Source organism: Bactrocera neohumeralis, chromosome 4, assembly GCF_024586455.1.
Source record: "Bactrocera neohumeralis isolate Rockhampton chromosome 4, APGP_CSIRO_Bneo_wtdbg2-racon-allhic-juicebox.fasta_v2, whole genome shotgun sequence".
Lineage (NCBI taxonomy): Eukaryota > Metazoa > Arthropoda > Insecta > Diptera > Tephritidae > Bactrocera > Bactrocera neohumeralis.
Genome location: NC_065921.1, coordinates 19,801,814 through 19,814,657, shown reverse-complemented (window position 1 = coordinate 19,814,657; position 12,844 = coordinate 19,801,814). Strand labels below are relative to the sequence as shown.

At 36.3% G+C, this 12,844-nt stretch overlaps 1 protein-coding gene across 2 annotated transcripts in view; it reads right to left on the bottom strand.

The window, feature by feature from the left end:
* The window catches only part of LOC126754482 (uncharacterized), a 206,066-nt gene that overhangs the window by 83,420 nt on the left and 109,802 nt on the right, over nt 1–12,844 (bottom strand). For both annotated transcript variants that reach the window (XM_050466461.1, XM_050466462.1), the window contains exon 2: nt 12,463–12,562. The gene's annotated coding sequence lies outside the window, so the exon portion shown is untranslated. The remainder of the gene's footprint in view (nt 1–12,462; nt 12,563–12,844) is intronic.

Sequence of the window (12,844 nt, the reverse complement as noted above, 5' to 3'; positions counted from 1 at the left end):
TACATGCATAGATAATCACAGTACTGGGAACTACTCTTCTCGAAGTGTTCGATTTAAGAAACAAATATTAAAGCAATCAAAACAAAAACAGCAGCCTGTTCAATGCAACTTTCTTTATAAAGAGCTGCGTTTGTTTACTATTCCATCTTTCAGTTGCTGTTGCACCGTAGAGAAACGCACACACCCACAACAAGGCGATTTATTAATACAGATTATTTGTAAATACTCGATTAAGAGAATCTTCGAAATGCATTTGCTTGGTGCCGGTGGCTTGGAGGCGCACCTGAAATTTATGACAGTTCGACTGTTGTGCAGCAACATCTGTTGCAAGGCAGTTTGTTTGTAAAATAATCCAGATAAAGCACCATACTATACATTTGCCGACATACATGCATGCAAATATGCTATTTTTTGTCTTATTGTTGGCTTATTGGTTTTCAAATGCGGTCAATTACTCCATTAATATTTGAACCTTGCAAAGTTGTGCCAAGGCGAAAATACAAGATTTAATTGGCATTAGTTTCAAGGTAAGCAGATGCAACACATATGTATGGATTTTAGATACTTCTGTAAACAAAAGCTAATTCTCTTTAGTTGAGATACACCTATTGGGGACGTGGTCAGCAGATGTACATATGTTTATTTATCGGCTTTCTAATTATCTTCTACTTAAGTAATCAAGTTAGGCACAATATGTTGTTACCAATTATATGTCATTTCTCTCTGAACCCCCAAAATTCGTCGCTCAATACTTGTCTAAAAAATTAGAAGACTTCCGCAAACTGTTTGCTAAACTTTGGTAGGAGCTTTAAAGGCTTTGGAGCGCAACTAGAACATCGAATTTGATTTATTGTAAAATTGGTAGGTTTCATACGGATTGTTGGGTTTATATAGGCTAACAATGTTAAGACAGAAGCAGATAGGAGTGAAACATCTTTTGAAACGTTTCCAAAGTTTGTTTGATAGGGACTGTCAGTGCAATGAAAGTGATATTAAAAAAAAATTGCCGGTTATTTTCGATATTCAACCAATACATATTCAAGTGAAATAAGATGCAAGGCTTGCGGCCAGCTCCTCCAGGTTTTAGGCCATTGGAGACTGGCTCGGCGTCACTGCCGGCATGGTATTATACTTTGTTACTGAACTCGGGCTATGGGCCAAAGGTTCTGTGATCGACAGTTTCGACATCAAAATCTATGTAATCTCTGTCGGATTGAAGAATTGAAGAAGACGAAGAAAGATTGAGACCGGAGCATGCCTTTTCTGTAGAAATCCATCCACAGAAGGCAGCTAAATGACCATATTTCAGTCTTTCAGATCGAAATTATTGGCATAGCAGAGCGCCAAACAGGCTTCATTACGCGTTAGTGTATATCCAAGTTTAATGGTACTTCTTAATTTATGCAAGGAGGCGAAAAAAGTCGGGTCTGAGGAATGTCGAGCCGCAGAGGATGGGGAGACGTAGGGACAATACTATTGCTATTTCCCAGACTTCAGCCGGTTGAGACAGGATAAAGACATTGGGCACGTGGTATGGTAAAGCTATTTTATCAAATAAACTTAGTACTGGATAAGACTTAAAACTTAAGTTACAGTTATTAACTCAAAGCAATTGATTTTGTCAGTTCAGTTTACACCATTGCCTTAAGCCATAGCTCATGTGAAAAGATTTCGTCAAATGAAAAAGCTTTCTACACAAGCACCTGATTCTGATTGTTCAGTTTGTATTTAAGCTAATTGCTATAGTGTTCCGATATTGGCGGTTCGGATAAATAAGCTGCTTCTTGGGGGGAAAAAGGAGGTTTGATAACTCAAAAACCCAGAGATTTAGTTGGACATAGTCAAATCGACTCAGCTGATGATTTATACATCTATTAGCAAAAAATAGTAAGACTTTGTTCATAATTTTAAATATCTTAATTTCTTTTTCCAAATCCTCGAAACAGTTGTTAAAGTCAATTTTCAGAATAGCCTTCAATGAGAATAGCGGTTCAAGTTTAATGTTATCAATGCCCGGAAAGATTGTTTGAGTTTTCTGAATAGCCAAAAGTCAAACGGTGCTAAATCAGGCGAATACGGTGATACTAGTTGAAAATTTTCGGTCCATATTTCCGGCCTCTTTTAATGAATAACTTCGCGCAAACGACGGATACCACTCAAATAGTATTTCCTGTTGTTCGGCCGATCGGAAGGAATTCGAAGTGCACCACACGTAGCTTTTTCGACTTTGGCTCACCTTTCCCACGATATTCGGCCGATTGAGCGCATGTTTCTAGGTTGTAAGCATAGATCCAAGACTTATCGCAAGTACTAATTCGTTTCATGACATCCAGGTAGTCGAAAAGCATTGTCTCCCAGACGTTAACACGACGCTGTTCAAAATTTAGTGATTTTGGAAATAATCATTTTTCATTTTTCTTAGGCCCAAAGGATCTTTCAAACGTTTCACTGAAACTTCCGATATTCCAACGATGCCAGTAAGATCTCTGACTGTTAATCGTCGATTTTTAAGCATCAATTTTTTTTTTTTTGTTTGCAGATCATCAGTTTATGCTGTTGGCCGTCTTGGACGTGGTTCGTCGTAAACGCGTTCTCGACCTTCTTTGAATAATTTGTACCAATCAATCACAAATAATTGAAGGCCTTTTTCGACATTCTGAACATTTCGTCACCTCAAATTTGACTCCGCATACAAAATTTAATGGAACTTCTTTGTTGAATAATTTCATTAACTTTAAAAATCGCCGTATACAGTTTATGTACTTCAGAAAGACAAGCCTATACTAAACGCTATGGCTATTTTATTGTGCTATTTGGCACAGATCTCACTGACAGTCATACCAACGTAAATTAAATATTTCGATGAATGGGTCTTCACGCGAAATTAAAATTAAATAGTCTTGCTATTTATTGCTCACAGTTACATATATCTATGAAGTTTCCTGTTATGCTTTACAAACAACCTGAAAAAGTTAATATACCCTCAGGGTATACATATAAATGAATGAAAATCGAGTTATCGATAAAATTCAAATCGATTAAAACTCGATCACGATAAAAATTTAATAACAGAAGTAACCTACTTAAATACCGAGGACCCCCACAGCAACATATGAAACCTAATTGCTGCTATGCATAACAAATGTTATAAATTGTTTTTTGTTAAGACAAATTTTAGAAATATACATCATTTTATATTTTATTTTTTATACTCTCGCAACAATGTTGCTAAGGAGAGTATTATAGTTTTGTTCACATAACGGTTGTTTGTAAGTCCTAAAACTAAAAGAGTCAGATATAGGGTTATATATACCAAAGTGATCAGGGTGACGAGTAGAGTCGTCTGTCTGTCCGTCCGTGCAAGCTGAAACTTGAGTAAAAATTGAGATATCATGATGAAACTTGGTACACGTATTCCTTGGCTCCATAATAAGGTTAAGTTCGAAGATGGGCTAAATCGGCCCACTGCCACGCCCACAAAATGGCGGAAACCGAAAACCTATAAAGTGTCATAACTAAGCCATAAATAAAGATATTAAAGTGAAATTTGGCACAAAGGATCGCATTAGGATCGCATTTTTTGGAAAAGTGGGCGTGGCCCCGCCCCCTATTAAGTTTTTTGTACATATCTCCGAATTTACTATAGCTATGTCAACCAAACTCTACAGAGTCAGTTTTCTTCAGGCATTTCCATATACAGTTCAAAAATGGAAGAAATCGGATAATAACCACGCCCACCTCCCATACAAAGGTTATGTTGAAAATCATTAAAAGTGCGTTAACGGACTAACAAAAAACGTCAGAAACACTAAATTTTACGGAAGAAATTGCAGAAGGAAGCTGCACCCAGGCTTTTTTTAAAACTGAAAATGGGCGTGGCCTCGCCCACTTATGGACCAAAAACCATATCTCAGGAACTACTAGACCGATTTCAATGAAATTCGGTATATAATATTTTATTAACACCCTGATGACTTGTACGAAATATGGGTGAAATCGGTTCACAACCACGCCTTCTTCCAATATAACGCCATTTTGAATTCCATCTGATGCCTTCTCGGTATAATATATATACATTAGGAACCATTGATGATAGCGGAATAAAACTTTACAAAAATACGGTATTTGAAAAATATGTAAATGACGTATAATGAAATCTCGATTATCACTTTATCATGCGAGAGTATAAAATGTTCGGTGACACCCGAACTTAGCCCTTCCTTACTTGTTCGATATTGTTTTAGTGCAATCCTAGTATAGTGCCCAGAAAGCCACGTTTATTAAACTTGTTCATCAAAACTTCTGTGGTACGATTCAATAATGGTATATCAGAACCTTAACGGGAATGTTGAAATTATGCCTTGGTAATCCAAAACAACCTGTGTAACTTTTACTGGGTTTAGAGGAATGATAACTCTTTTGGCGCAATGCATCAGATCATTGCCTTTAAGTTTGAAAATAGCAACGAAACACGTGTATTTTTAAAAACTCAACAGGGGGTAAGGTATTCCCCTTTAAAGGGGACTTGATACACCTAATACAGACTTTTGGAGAATTTCTGCTCGTTTTAGTAAATCCCATACGCCGCCCAATATGGGTATACGCGCCGTAAACAAGATTAGAGTACATCGAATTCAATTGGCTTGTTTTCGAAATTCACTCACCTTTAACAGATTTATTAGCTGCTAAGTGTTTTGTGTGAAAATATTTAGTGTTTATCAAACGGCACATATATTTATTGAATTATAAATTTTGTCCGCTGACCAAACATGCGGTTGAGTGGCTGAAACGACGATTAGGCTATCCAAAGAGTGAGGCATGCAAAGCAATTTGCGCCTTATTGTCACGTACACAGTTACGGAATTTTATAAAACCGAAAAGCGCCACACATACATAGTTCTCCCCGATAAAGACGCCGCGTGAACTGTGACTTCACACAACTGTGTTTACCTGCTACAAATCAAGGTAGTTCGCTTTATTTTCGTGTGTTGTAGCTGTGTTCGTGTGGCCAAATATGGCAGTGGCTGCCGAACACTTCCACACGAATAAGCAGATATACACGTTTGTATGCGTGATGTGAAAACGAGATAATTCCACAGGTATTAAGCCGCCTCAATACCAAAAGATTCATTCATGTTTCCCTCACTTAAGCTTTGCTGTCAACGCTGGGGGATGCTAGTGGCCCGCATTCCAAGCGTGTTTTGCGGAATGTTATTTACCGAAATTCGACAGCTCTGCAGCATCAACAAATAATGCATACAATTTTTCCAAGCACATACACACAGGCATTATGCTTACATACATATGTATACACAAGAGTAGAAAACAATTTTTTGGAAAAAAAAGCTTTCAGCAGTATCTTTGAAGCACAGCAAGCGAACGGAAGCGGCGGTAAAGTACCTTGGCATCGACACTGGCAGCGGCTCGCCTATGATAGCGCCAACAACGCTATCAGTCAGTGTCCGTGGCTGTGGCAGAAACAGCGGCAGTGGTGCAGGGGGCGGTTGTCTGTTTTGCCGGAAGTATTTTGCAGCGTCCCGCCTCGTTGCACCCACTTAGCTACACACACATACAAGTATGTACATGCGTGTGTGTATGCATATTTGTGTTCTAGCCATTTTGGGGGAAGGCCACACCTCCCACTGGCTGTTTCGCTGCAGGCTAGTAAACAGTATTGTTTAGTATTTTTACAAAAACATTTCGGCAGAATTTGTATGATCAAAAGCTTTGCACAGATTTACGGAATGAATTGCAGCGTATTATGTGGTATCTTCGATTTTTTTCGGCTTAGTAGGGAGTTGAGTACTGGAATTTCTATGGAATTCTCAATTTTGTTTGGTTTTCTTTTGTTAAGTAAAAAATACAATTTAGGCAACAAGCATTTTTATGCAATGTTTAGACACAATTTATAAAAAAAAAAAACAAGTAAGGAAGCGCTGAGCTCGGGCGTCACCGAATATTTGGTACTCTCGCAATTTGCAAGAATCAAAGTTTGGGAAATATTCATGAGGACTGAGGTAATTCATGAACTTTTTTCACACATTTGCTGTATAAAACTATAGTAACGGTTTATTTTTCTTAAATGTGAATAAATGATGCCTTTGAAGAGAATATTCGGCCCTTTATTGCCGACATACGGCAACAGTTGAAATAGGTCGAAAATTGGGTCTCTGGGCTGGAATTTATTCGAGATAGCCGTGACGGTCAGTTGCCCGAAATCATTTTTGGCGTCATTATATAATTCTCCCAGAAGGAGATGCTCACTGAGCTTTATTAAAATACCTTCATGTATTTAGATTTGAAAGTCATCATGATAGATATTTGGAGGAAGTACTGCCCTGTTTTATCCAATTTATCGTAATGATCCACTATTGGAAAATATGTAGTCTAAATTTCTCTAAGATTACCCACACATTGTATGACGTAAGGGGTGATCCAAATAAAGCTATATTTTTTTGTAATTTTTTTTTTTACAGATTACGCGTGAGTCGGGTAAAGCTGTCATTCTTTTTTTGTTCAGAGTGGAGAGTCGATTCGTCGCCATTCGCAGCAACTCGGACGGTCGTATGGAACGACTTGGCGAATTTTACGTCGAGATCTTAGAATGAAAGCGTACAAAATACAGCTGTGCAGGAACTTAAGCCACTCGACCTTCCCAAGCGATATCGCTTCGCTCTATGGGCTCTTGAAGAGTTCCAAGAAGATACGACGTTTTCGAGCCAAATTTGTTTAGCGATGATTGCTATTTCATCCAGAAAACCCAACGGTTTGTTGTGGTTCGTGGGCATGTGGTATCATCAGTCCATATTTCTTCAAAAATAATGCCGGTAAGAACGTAACCGCCAATGGCGACCGTTATCGCGCCATGATAACCGTCTATTTGATGCCTGGAATTGAAGCTTGTGATCTCGGCGATATTTGGATTCAAAAAGACGGCGCCACTTCCCACACATCGCATCTATCAATGGATTTATTGAGAGAACACTTCGGTGAGCAGATAATTTCAGGTTTTGGGCTAGTCGATTGGCCACCAAGACCGTGTGATATCGCACCATTAGACTTTTTCTTGTGGGGATATTTAAAGTCTAAAGTCTACGCGGACAATCCCACTTCGATTGGCCCGCTTCGATTCAGGCCTTGGAGCAAAACATCATGCGTGTCATTCTCTAGTTACTAGTCGAAATGCTCGAACGAGTCATCAAAAATTCGACTCAATGGATCGACCATCTGAGACGTAGTCGCGGCCAACATTTGAAAAAGGTAATCTTCCAAAAATAAATGTCAAAGAATATTCTTTCGAATGATAATAAATTTTAGCCTTTAAATTTGAATTTTCTGTGTTTTTTCTATAAAATATGTAGGGAACCTCGAAATGGTTCATCCTTTGCATACATATATGGTATAAAGTTAATCTTATATTAAGTAGTTGGGGTCTATACAATCTATTGACTGAAATTTAACTATTTGGACATCATAACATAATATTACCAGAAAATGATGCCCTCTGAGTATTTGTGCTAAAATGATAACCCTAGGCATGGAAGTTCATATTCAATACCTGGGCCCTGAAAAGATTGGGTCCAGTTTCTACTACCTTTATATTACACAAAATATTTTTTTAGGTGTAGTTGGTTAAAGAAAGTGTTAAAGTAATTTTTGGCATTAGGTCATATATTTCTCAGGTATTTCAGTAATATCGCTCACAGGCTGGCTCATATTTGCAGAAAAAGGAACACCATTGGACGGAAGTCCTGATATTCAGTATGAGGGGCCCTGAAAATGTTTGGTCCAGCTTCTTCAACCATTTTTAGATTAGAAAATATTTATGTTAGGTGTATGGTGGTCGCCAGTCGGCTAAAAACGCGTAAGCGGTGTCTACGCCAATAGAGAAGAAGTATGGCTGTTAAGGAAAGTAATGACAAGATCTTGGGCAAAAGTCATATTTTTAGCAGGAAAAGCTTTCTTTTAAATTTCTATAATTGGAACAGTTGGCAAATATTTTCGCTAAAAAATCAGTCAATGTCACTCAGGTGCTCTTATTGGATATATGGGAATTTTGGCCATCTTTAGATGAGAGCTGTCACATCTTAAAAAAAGTTGTACCATATATTTTTTCAACAATTTCATTGGTGATTGAAAAAGATTTACTAGTATGTATAAGAGAAGTAGGCGTGGTTGTGGAGTGGTTTTTCAAACTTTAAATCGCTCATTTTTAAACTCTAAAATATAGAATTGTAGGTAGTGTTATGCGTACAATTTTATTCAAGTACTTGTTGAAATGTGGGCTTTCACCTAAAGCAAGCAAATTTTTGGTTGAATAAAATTATTACATATCATTTGTGCAGCATGTTGCGAGAGTAAAATAAATACATATATAATTTATTTGAAAAAAAAAATATTAAAATTTTTTTTTTTTTAATATTTTTTATAACTTGTTTGTTATTATTTGACCTCATACATGTTTACAAACATAAATTTATGCATCACAAAAGTTTATGGGAAACACAGGCCTTCTCTTTATGAGGGATCACTGATCCACTTAGTGTATGGCACAACACCTGTTACCGACGTCACAGTTTCTTTTATTGTATAACATAAAATGATTGGATTTATTTATTTACAAACAAAGCTATATTTACGAATAAAACACAATTGCATATATGTATATAATTATATATAGATTTGTATGCATACATATGTACATATATTCAATCAGTTTCATCGCCAATGCATCACACTCACGCAATAAACACTGACTGTCTGGCTGTATGATGTCAGTTCGAGGAAGCCAACAGATAATATTTAAAGTTTACTCAAAACGTATTTTATCGATCTTCTAGCGCAATAAATTATATAGTTCTTTGTTTTTAGCTTTAAATTCAGCGGTAAGCAATTTTATTGGGTCATTTACATGGAAACGAGTGTATGATTCTCAAATGTGGATATATTTATAAAAGAATATTGAGCGATCTGCTCGAAATTAAACAAAAACGTACTTTTTCAATATAAATATGATTAAACTGCTTAGTTAGTCATTTTTGGGCGGTGTAAGTTTGAAGAAAAATAAAAATTTTGAATATTCACAAAGTTCCCCGAAGTTGGTGGTTATTTTTATAAGGAAATGCAAAGTGTTTAAATGCCCTTGCATTATTTTTGACTAATTCAAAGTCACGCACATCTCTAAAGAAGTTCTGGAGCTTATGTACTTATGACTCAAAAAATGTAGATGCCCACGGAATGTCAATCAGAGTACAAGTCACTAGAAACAAATGCTCGCATTACACAGAGAGGAAGATTCATCCACTCTTAATCCTCTTAGGTCTGGTAACTCACGTTTTTATGGTTGCTGTAACGGCAGAAAATAGTTGGAGCGAACTTTATATTCTTTGCGGGACATATGTATCTGCACCTCCTGCTGTTACGTAGAATCGAATATTCTGGATTCACTGACAATATTGGGAACGGAGTAATATAATACGCTCTGTTCAATATACCTTAATCAGTTAACATTATTCATAGGATTGAGATGAGAACAAGCAATAAAGCAAAACAAATATATGAATGCTATACATTTTGGTATACTCCCTAGAAATTCCGGATTACTTTAAGTTCTATTTCTTGGTAGACCTTATTTGATACTTGTATGAAACTGTGCATTTATTAAAACGCCCTTTCGCACAAAGTAAGAAAGCCGTAAATCATCGCACTATTGACGCCGAAATAGGAAAAGGTTCTAACATATTTTAAAGATCGATTAAATATATTCGGTGTGAAGAACTTCGCCGAAGATTTAAAAAGAAGCTAGTTAACACTGGTAGACACACAATTTGTGACATGAAAATTATTAGGTGTTTCTAAGGCAGTTTGATAGCCTGCAGTCAAATCTGAAAACATAATTTTCTATCACCCACAGATATTCTGTAACCTGCGGCTTAAGATTTTACAATACTACTGTGATCAAATTGAAAGGTGAATTTGAATTAATTTATACTTCGTGTGTTTTTCGAATTGTAAGTTAGTAGTACTGTTAGTGACATTTATGCTAAATTTCACGTCAAAATATTCAATAGTATTTGAGATACGCGTCGTTTTGTGAGGCTCTAAAAGTGAATTCTTCGATTTTTACTATGTCTGAATTTATTGAACACATTTGTGATCATTTCGCCACATTTTCAACTAATATTGTGCCGCATTCATCACATTCACCTGATTTACCTTTGTTAACTTTTGGCTATTCAGCAAATTCACATGACCACTCCGAGCAGTGGCCAGTACGTCAGGCACTCACTCTGGGACAAAAAAACGTTACCAGTGAACCTCTAGTTGATCCCAATGAAGAATTTTGTTAAGACAATGGACGGAAATGGAGGAGGGTTCTTGTATCTGAAACAAAAATTTCCAAAAGTCAGTGAAACAAAAATGAAGTAGGGCATATTTGTGGGTCCGCAAATAAGAGAACTAATGAAAGATGAAACATTTGAGGAAATGCTCAATGAAACTGAAATACGAGCCTGGAGTGCCTTTAAAAGCGTTGTTAAAAATTTTCTTGGAAATGTGAAAGCTGACAATTACAAAGATCTTGTGACTAAAACTACTTACTGCAAATAAAAAATGAGTTGGAACATGCCCCTTAAAATTCATTTTCTGGACTCCTATTTGGATTTTCCCCGAAAATTTAGGGGCCGTAAGTGACGAACATGGGGAACGGTTCCACCAAGACATTTCTGCTATGGAGAAACGGTACCAAGGCAAGTGGAGTGAAATTTGCTTGCCGATTACTGCTGGAAATTGTTAAGGGATACTCAAAAAACAAAATATCCCTGAAAAACACCAACAGTAACATTTTAAGATACTCTTTGGTTAATAAAATAATATAACAATAATATATCTATGGCTGGTTTTTTTTTTTTTTAAACAAAAATCCTCATAGCATAAAAACTCCTATGATAGAAGAAATCGGTAGCTATTTTCTGAATTTACATAATAAACACTTTGATCTGTTTATTTCACAAAAAACAAGTGGATTTTTGTTTACCAGTGTAATTATTCAAATCTTCATAAATTCGGAAATACTTGTATACTCGATAAAGAAACATTAGCCTTAGGTCCTCATATTCGGTATTTGATTGCTTTTTGATTTTAATATTGTGGAAGAATCAGATGCAATTAAAATTTACATGGGAGGTAATCGTGGTTCGATTTCACCAGCTGCTGATTGGCAGTAAAAGCATATCACTAGGAGATAGTGAACGCGATTCCTCAATCGATGACGATAAAGTAGAATTTAAATGCGCTCTGCCCAATCCGCAAAAAAGAGACCCCACATACTAGGTTCTATAGAGTGTACACACACCACTTCTTCGTCGATTTTAAAGCTGCTTTTGTCACCACGTCAAGGAGCTGCGTTTATGCCGCTCTGCTTGAATTTGGTATCTTCGCAAAACTAATACGGCTGTTGAGCAATACCAAAACTCGGCTGCAGCGAAGCTAATATACCCTTCATAGGTGCATTTCTTTTAGTAACTATGTGTCCAGTTTGTATGGAAGCTATATGCTATAGTCATCCGATCTGAACAATTTTTGCGGAGATTACATTGTTGCCTTAGAAAATAATATATACCAAATTTCGTGAATATATCTTGTCAAATGTGAAAGTTTTCCATACAAGCATTTGATTCCGGTCGTTCAGTTTGTATGGCAGCTATAAGCTATAGTTAACCGATCTGAACAATTTCTTCGGAGATTACATTGTTGCCTTAGAAAATAATATATACCAAATTTCGTGAATATATCTTGTCAAATGTGAAAGTTTTCCATACAAGCATTTGATTCCGGTCGTTCAGTTTGTATGGCAGCTATATGTTATAGTGGTCCGATATAGGCCGTTCCGACAAATGAGCAGACAGACAGACGGACAGACAGACGGACATGGCTAAATCGACTCAGCTCGACATACTGATCATTTATATACATATATACTTTATAGGGTCTCCGACACTTCCTTCTGGGTGTTACAAACTTCGTGACAAACTTAATATGCCCTGTTCAGGGTATAATAATGTAGCAAATAAATCATGCAGAATCAATGAACTTTTAAAGCATTGTTCAAAGAATTTAAATATTAAAAGCATAAAAGGCCCCAGTTGACTTCTTGTAACAGAAATTAAAAAGTAGAAGAAAAATTTGATTTTGTATATAAGGCAACATCGTGTATGTTTGTTTTCTTATATACAAATATACATCAAAGGAAATTATTTGTTGACTTTCTTCTCACATAAACCTGCGAGTAAACCAAATTTTAATATGACGTTTGCGGAAATTTTGCATTATATACCGGGTATGTATCTTTACAACTACGGAGATCTAGCTTATACTTTATAAAAAAGGCAAACATGAATACAAACATATTTCCTGCAACATGTTGCGAGAGTGTAAGAGAAACTTTGAAGGCTAAAAACTCACCTTTACCGCGACTCTTGGGCGTCGATGGTGGGGCAGGTGTTATCGGCGGGGTTTTGCAATCATCGCGAAATATCGGCGAACCAGGAACATAACGATCATTCTGGAAAAAATTTAACAAATATTTAAAAAAAATTTCTAAATAATGAGTTGAATTTCAAAAATTTTTACTTCTATTTTGGGTTTGATTTTCGTTTAAAAATAAAACTATATTATAGTCATAATATAAATTTTTTTTAAGATATATAATAATGGATACTATATAATTTTTATATGCTATTTTACCGCACACATATGTATGTACATATAATCACGCACAGCAAATAAATGTTGACCTTATAATAAAACATTTTATCTCGCTCACTTCACTTGCCAATTGTCGAAG